The sequence below is a fragment of the Acanthisitta chloris genome, unplaced genomic scaffold (genome assembly GCF_000695815.1).
Source record: "Acanthisitta chloris isolate BGI_N310 unplaced genomic scaffold, ASM69581v1 scaffold15805, whole genome shotgun sequence".
In the NCBI taxonomy this organism is placed as follows: Eukaryota; Metazoa; Chordata; class Aves; order Passeriformes; family Acanthisittidae; genus Acanthisitta; species Acanthisitta chloris.
The window spans coordinates 31,973-38,015 of record NW_008673874.1 but is presented as its reverse complement, the minus strand read 5'-3'; positions in this window follow the sequence as shown (position 1 = coordinate 38,015).

Here is a 6,043-nt window from a genome sequence, read left to right as displayed (position 1 = left end):
AGATGAGGGTTAGAATAGTTCTCTCTGCATAAAAGCATTTGGGAAAAAATGTGAATTGCTGTTGTGTGCAACCCAGTGTGGTCATGATCTAAGGTCAAGAGATCCTGAAAAAGTCTTTTTGATATTAGTTAGTTGGATTAATTTCTGCTGGAAATACCAGAAATAACATTCTGTGGAGTAAAAGAAATATGCAGAAAAAGCACGTGTGGAAATGGCTGGAAGCAGATTTTTTGGTTTGTTTTTATTTTTTAAGGTTTTCTGTACAGCTCCATAACATCAGATCATAGCCTTGATGACACCTGTGAAGCTTTTTTCTGTTGGTGTCTCTGCTGCCTTTCCAGATGCAAGCAGGATCAAAGAGGATACAGAGGATGTGCAGAGATCAGTACACAGGTGTGTTTCTGAGGGATTCCAGAGGAAAAGAATTCTGTGATAACTGTCTTTCAAAGGCTTGTTCAACACTCAGTCACATTTAAAGGCAGCCTAGGATGAAAAACCTAGTGAAAAAACCCCCTATATATGGTGGCATGAACCACTGCTCTGTTCTGTGTTTTGAGCTACTGAAGGGAAATGACTACAAGGTAATTGACAAGGTAAAATGAATTTTTAAAGCCATCTCTAATGGATTAATTGTTCTTCTAAAATCATGTTGGATAACTTTAAACAGGAATGGTTTAGAAGAGATTAGTGAGGGTAACAAACAGTAGTATGTATGTGGAGTACTAACTGATTTCTTGGAAGTAAAGCACTATAGCTGTTGAACAGGAAGATGGGGTGAGTCCCAGCTCAGCAGTTATGGCCCATCTTGTGCCCCCACCTCTTAGGGCTCTTACACCTCTGGTCTTCCTTCCTCTGGAGTCTTCAGGAGCCCTTTCTCTGTCCCTGTCCTCTTCCTTTTTCTGGTTAGTGTTTCTCTTCTTCCTTCATTAACCTTCCAAGGCTGCTGGGGAGGTCTTGATCTAGCTATGTTTTTCTTCTCCACTCCAGCTGTTTGCACACAAATGGGTACATGCTCTAATGCACATTGAAATTCAGGCAGGCAATGTTTAAGAGAGAGAAGCACAGAGGGTGAAAGACTGGAGAGATGGAGGAGAAAAGGGAAATGAAAAACTGTCAACAGGATTTCAGTCTGAGCTCAGAAGAATTTGTGTTCTATGCATCAAGAGGAGAAGGAATAGTTGTTTTTTCACTTCCCTGGGTTTGAGTCATAGGAAAGAAGTGATGGCTCAGGTGTGACCTCATGGCTCTCTCCAACTCCCTGACAGGGCTGGAGAGAGGTGGGGGATGTCTCTCCTGCCACGGCTGCAGGGAGAGGACTAGAGGGAATGGCCTTGAGCTGATACGGGGCAGAGTCAGATTAGATGTTAGGAACAATGTTTTGCCTGTGAGGGTGTTCAGGCACTGGAATATTGCCCAGGGAGGTGGTGCAGTCACCATCCCTGGATGCATGTAAGAAGTATCTGAATCTGGTGCTGGAGGATCTAGTTTAGGGTTTACAGCAGTGACAGGTAAATGGTTGGACTCGATGATCTTAGAGGTCTCTTCCAATCCTGATGATTCTCTGATTCTATGAAATGAAGTGTTAAGTTGCCCCCAGGCTGCTGGGGAAAGCCTGTGTTACTGCTCCCCACAAGCAGTTCTGGTTTGATGCCACTCTCTGTGATGGCAAGGAAGGGAGAACAGAAAGGAGAATAGACCTGGACACCAGACACCTGGAAACAATGCCAGTTTGCTGTTGTTACAAATATCTAATATTTTGTTGGATCTTTTTGGTTTACTGACCCTCAGCTGCAATCTGAAGTATTTCTCTGCTTCTGCACTGCTTATTTCTGATACAGCAATGTTCAACTCAAGAACTCAAGAATTCGCAGTTGTGTGTATAACAACTTCATCTGATCCCAGTCCTCTCCACACACAGCACTGATTTCACCCTTTAAATGCTTTTGACTTCTCAGATTGTCAGAGGATGTTGATGAGTAACAGTCTCCTGATTCCCTCCCAGTTCTGCTACTGCAGTTCCTAGGTATGTTTTGGCTCTTAGTAAAGAGTTGTCAAGCAATAAAAATAGCTCTGAGGGTTTTTTCCCCATCAATTTTCAGTTGGGAAGTTCAGGTCTGATAGGATACTTCCCATACCTCTTTCATGCTCTACATTGTGATCAAGATGTAATATGGTAGATGTAGATGAATTTGTCATTAGCCATCAGCTGCATGTATTGCTCTAGGGCCAGTGGACATTCAGCTTCTAATTGCAGCTTATTTTGGTGTTCAGCTCAATTATTTCTGCTGCTTCCAACAAAGTAAGTCTGCTGAAAGCAAATTGTATCCTCATTAGGACTAATTAATAGTTGCCTTTTCCAAAGAGCTTCATGTGAGGCTTTGCACAGAGCAATAAACTGCAATATTGTTCAGCTGCAGACTTAATGTCAAACTTTTTGCAAAGAGAGACAGATGCTCTATAGGAATAGTTCTGCAGACACTAGCACTTTCTTTGTGTTTTATGCTCTTCCAAATGGCCATTGGTACTTTCATTCTTTATTCAGACTGGTCAAACTTGTCAAGTCTGGCAGGTTGGATCCTGCTGCCCTGGAAATCAGGGCAAGTAGGGGCTGAAAACAGTAATATTTCTTAATACTGATTCTCATAACCTATTTCCTGAGGAAATTCTGTTCCAGGGTTGCTTTGGCCTTTGGTGATAAGACTTATGATAACATTTATCTATCTGTACAGCTTGCTGAAATGTAATCTTGTCAAAAGCCATCGAAATAACTTTTAGTTACTGAGAGCAGAGACAGTGAGGGATCAATTAGCTTTGCTATGTTCTTTCAGGTCACACAAAACTTTGGGCTTTTCATCACAATTACTTGCTTTAAAGTTTGGTTAAAGCCCACAAGACAAAAAGAGGTTGTGACCCAAATATGATACTGGCAGCTCACTCTTCTAACAGCCAGGGCACAGTAGCTGCAGGAGGTCCACGTGAGTGAGACCAGGACGGACACAGCTGTCAAGTGATGCTGTATGTTTACAACTGAACCTGTGCCAGTGTCTCACTACCTTCACAGGGAAAAATGTCTTCCTGATATCTAGCCTAAATTTCCCCTCTTTCTATTTCTCCTCATTACTCCTTGTCCTGTCACTGCAGCTCCTAACAAAGAGTCCCTCTGCAGCTTTCCTGTAGGTCCTTTTAGATCCTGGCAGGTGCTCTGAGGTCTCCATGCAACCCTCTGCTGTGGTGGGAGGTGTCCCTGCCCAGGGCAGGGGTTGGGGCTGGATTGTCTCTAAGCTCCATTCCAACCCTTCAACATTCTATAAAGGTGCTTAGGCCAAATTTCCAACCTCCCTGTGTCATGTTTACTGTTCCTCACAAGCACCTGAATTACCCTGAAGGAGAGAAAAGGATGTTGCATTGAGCTGGTGGATTACCAAAGTTACTGAGCTCTTATGGAGCATCAGGATTTAAGCATACAAAATTATTCCTGTGATTGTTCCTTGCTGTATTAATTCTGGGATGTGCTTCTGCTTTTGGTCCCAGCTCCACCATGATTTTGGAGATGCCATGATTAAGGCTGTGGAAAAGCTTTTTCAGTTTCACAGCTGTACCCAGGGTTGTCAGATGGGGAATAATTTTAGCCTGGAATAAACATGTAATTTTGGTATTTTATCTGCCAAATATAATCCTGGGAAAAAATCTTCTTTTAAAAGGAAATCTCCTTTTGTTTCAGAATAAAGTTTTTTTCTGTGGACTTGTATAGATCAAATGATAGAAATAAAGCAAACCATTTGGAAAGGACATTACTAAATATTGTAGAGTTTGACAGCTCACGTTTAGGGGCGGAGAGGTCTAAGTGCAAGGAGAGATACTTCTGAGTGCCTGAACCCTCCTCTCATACCTTTTAGAACAGCCAAGAGGCAAAGTTTGTTAAACAGGGAGAGGGCAGGCCAAGTTCTCTGGATGTCATTAGTTACTGAATATGCTTTTGTATGAAGAAGTCAGTCTTTGTCAGAACAGGACTGAGTGCTGTGAGTGCAGGTGCTGGTGCAAAATAGAGCTCAGTCAGGGTGAGGTACCTCCAGCTTCTTGATGTGTCTCTTCAGGTTGTTCCTAAAGATCAGTGGGGCTGTTTCAGCTGGAAATCTGTGCTGAATTTGTCTTAAATATAAGTGATTTTGGAAAACCAAAGTTATAGTTTGTGGTGAAACTAGTAATTCCAGGAAAAAGTTTCTTGGGTGTTACGTAGCCAGCCAAGTTTCTACTGCAATTACATAAAATGAGACAAGAAGTGTCACTTCAACTCTAGTATCTTTGTTGGGACACAAATTTCCTGACATCTGCAACTGAGACATGGATGCAAGAGTCCTCAAACCAGCAAATCTGGAATCTGCACGTTCCTAAAGTAAATATTACCCCTTATAACATGGAGAAAGAAGTGACATTTATTTACATGATATGGTGAGCAAAAGCACCAGACAGCTCCTTGTTAGCATATTCTGTCTGGTAAATATTTGAAAACTATTTCCCCCGGCAGGCAGAAGCTGTGCAGAGCAATTATTCACTCCTCTGTGTGATTTCTTCACACTGGGTACAAATTTGCTTCACTTTGGATGACTTTTTTTCCCCCTTGTTTCAAACACCCTGTCAGGAAAATGAATCAAAGTGATGTAAACAGAAAACTCGTGAAGCAGCTGGTGTCTGGATTGTGGCTCTTTTTGTGGTATGCTATCTCAGTGCTGCCAGACCTGGGAAGCAAAACAAGCCATGGGGCAGCAGAGGCACTGGCAGAAGTGACCCACACAGCAGTGCACAGCCTGTGCAATGAGGCTGCTGGGGGGTTTGCTTGGCTGGAGCACAGTGCATAGCCTTTGGGTGCCATCTGAGGTTTGCATCAAGATTGCTCCTCCTTAGGGTCTGGGTGACCATTGCCTCTCTCCAGTCTGTGTCCTGGGATGTCTGTACCTGAGATCCCAGTGACAGCTCAGTGTGTTTGGCCTCCTTCCCACAGCTGGAAGCTGCAAGCACTACTGTGCTGAGAGCCAACAGCCAAATCCCTCACAGCCACTCACTGCCCATCAGAGGGATGGGGGAGAGACTCAAAAGGGGAAAAGCTAGAAAACTCATGGCTTGAGATAAAGACAGTTTAATAGGGAAAGCAAAAGCCACACACAAGCAAACAAAGCAAGGAATTCATTCCCTGCTCCCCACGAGCAGGAGGTGCTCAGCACCTCCAGGTCAGCAGGGCCCCATCAGGTGTGACTTGGGAGGACAAACACCATCACTCCAAACATCCTCCCCTGCCTCCTTCTTCCCCAACTGTATATACTGAGCATGCTGTCCCATGGTATGGAATTTCCCATTGGTCAGTTTGGGTCACCTGTCCCAGCTGTGTCTCCTCCCAATCTCCCCTGCACTCCCAGCTTCCTCCCCAGCATGGCAGTAAGAAAAGCAGCAAAGGCTTTGGCTCTGTGTGAGCTCTGCTCAGCAACAACAAAAACATCTCTGATTATCACAGGGTTGATATTATCACAGGGTTGTGTTCCACTCAAATCTAAAACACAGCCCCCTATACCAGCAGTGCTGGTTTGGGCTGAAGTAGAGTTAACTTTCTTCCCAGTGGCTAGTATGGGGCTATGTTTGGATTTTGTGTGGATTTAGGGTGAAGGTCCTAGCAAACCTTAAAAAGCCATGTGTCTCCGGTGGTGCCTGAACGTCGGGATACAGTGCCTGCTTTGGAATTTGGCAGAGACCACTTCTACTGTTGGTTTGGCTGTGGGAATTCTCCCAGTTCATCCTGAGCTCCTGCCTTGATTGCTTGTAAGGATCTGCATTCTTGGCCAGCTCAACTCACCCTCTTGAGAGGAATAGTCTATAGGAGCAAGAGATAGCTATAGATAGCTAAGAGATACCTAATAGTTCTAGTAGAAATTGTACCAAGGATCTAAACCATAGGAATTTGGGGTTTTAAGCTTTTGGTCACTATTCCTTAGGAATTGCACCTTGTTATGGAAAGGATGGAATTTTCAGGAATTCGGGATAAAAGCATTTTGAG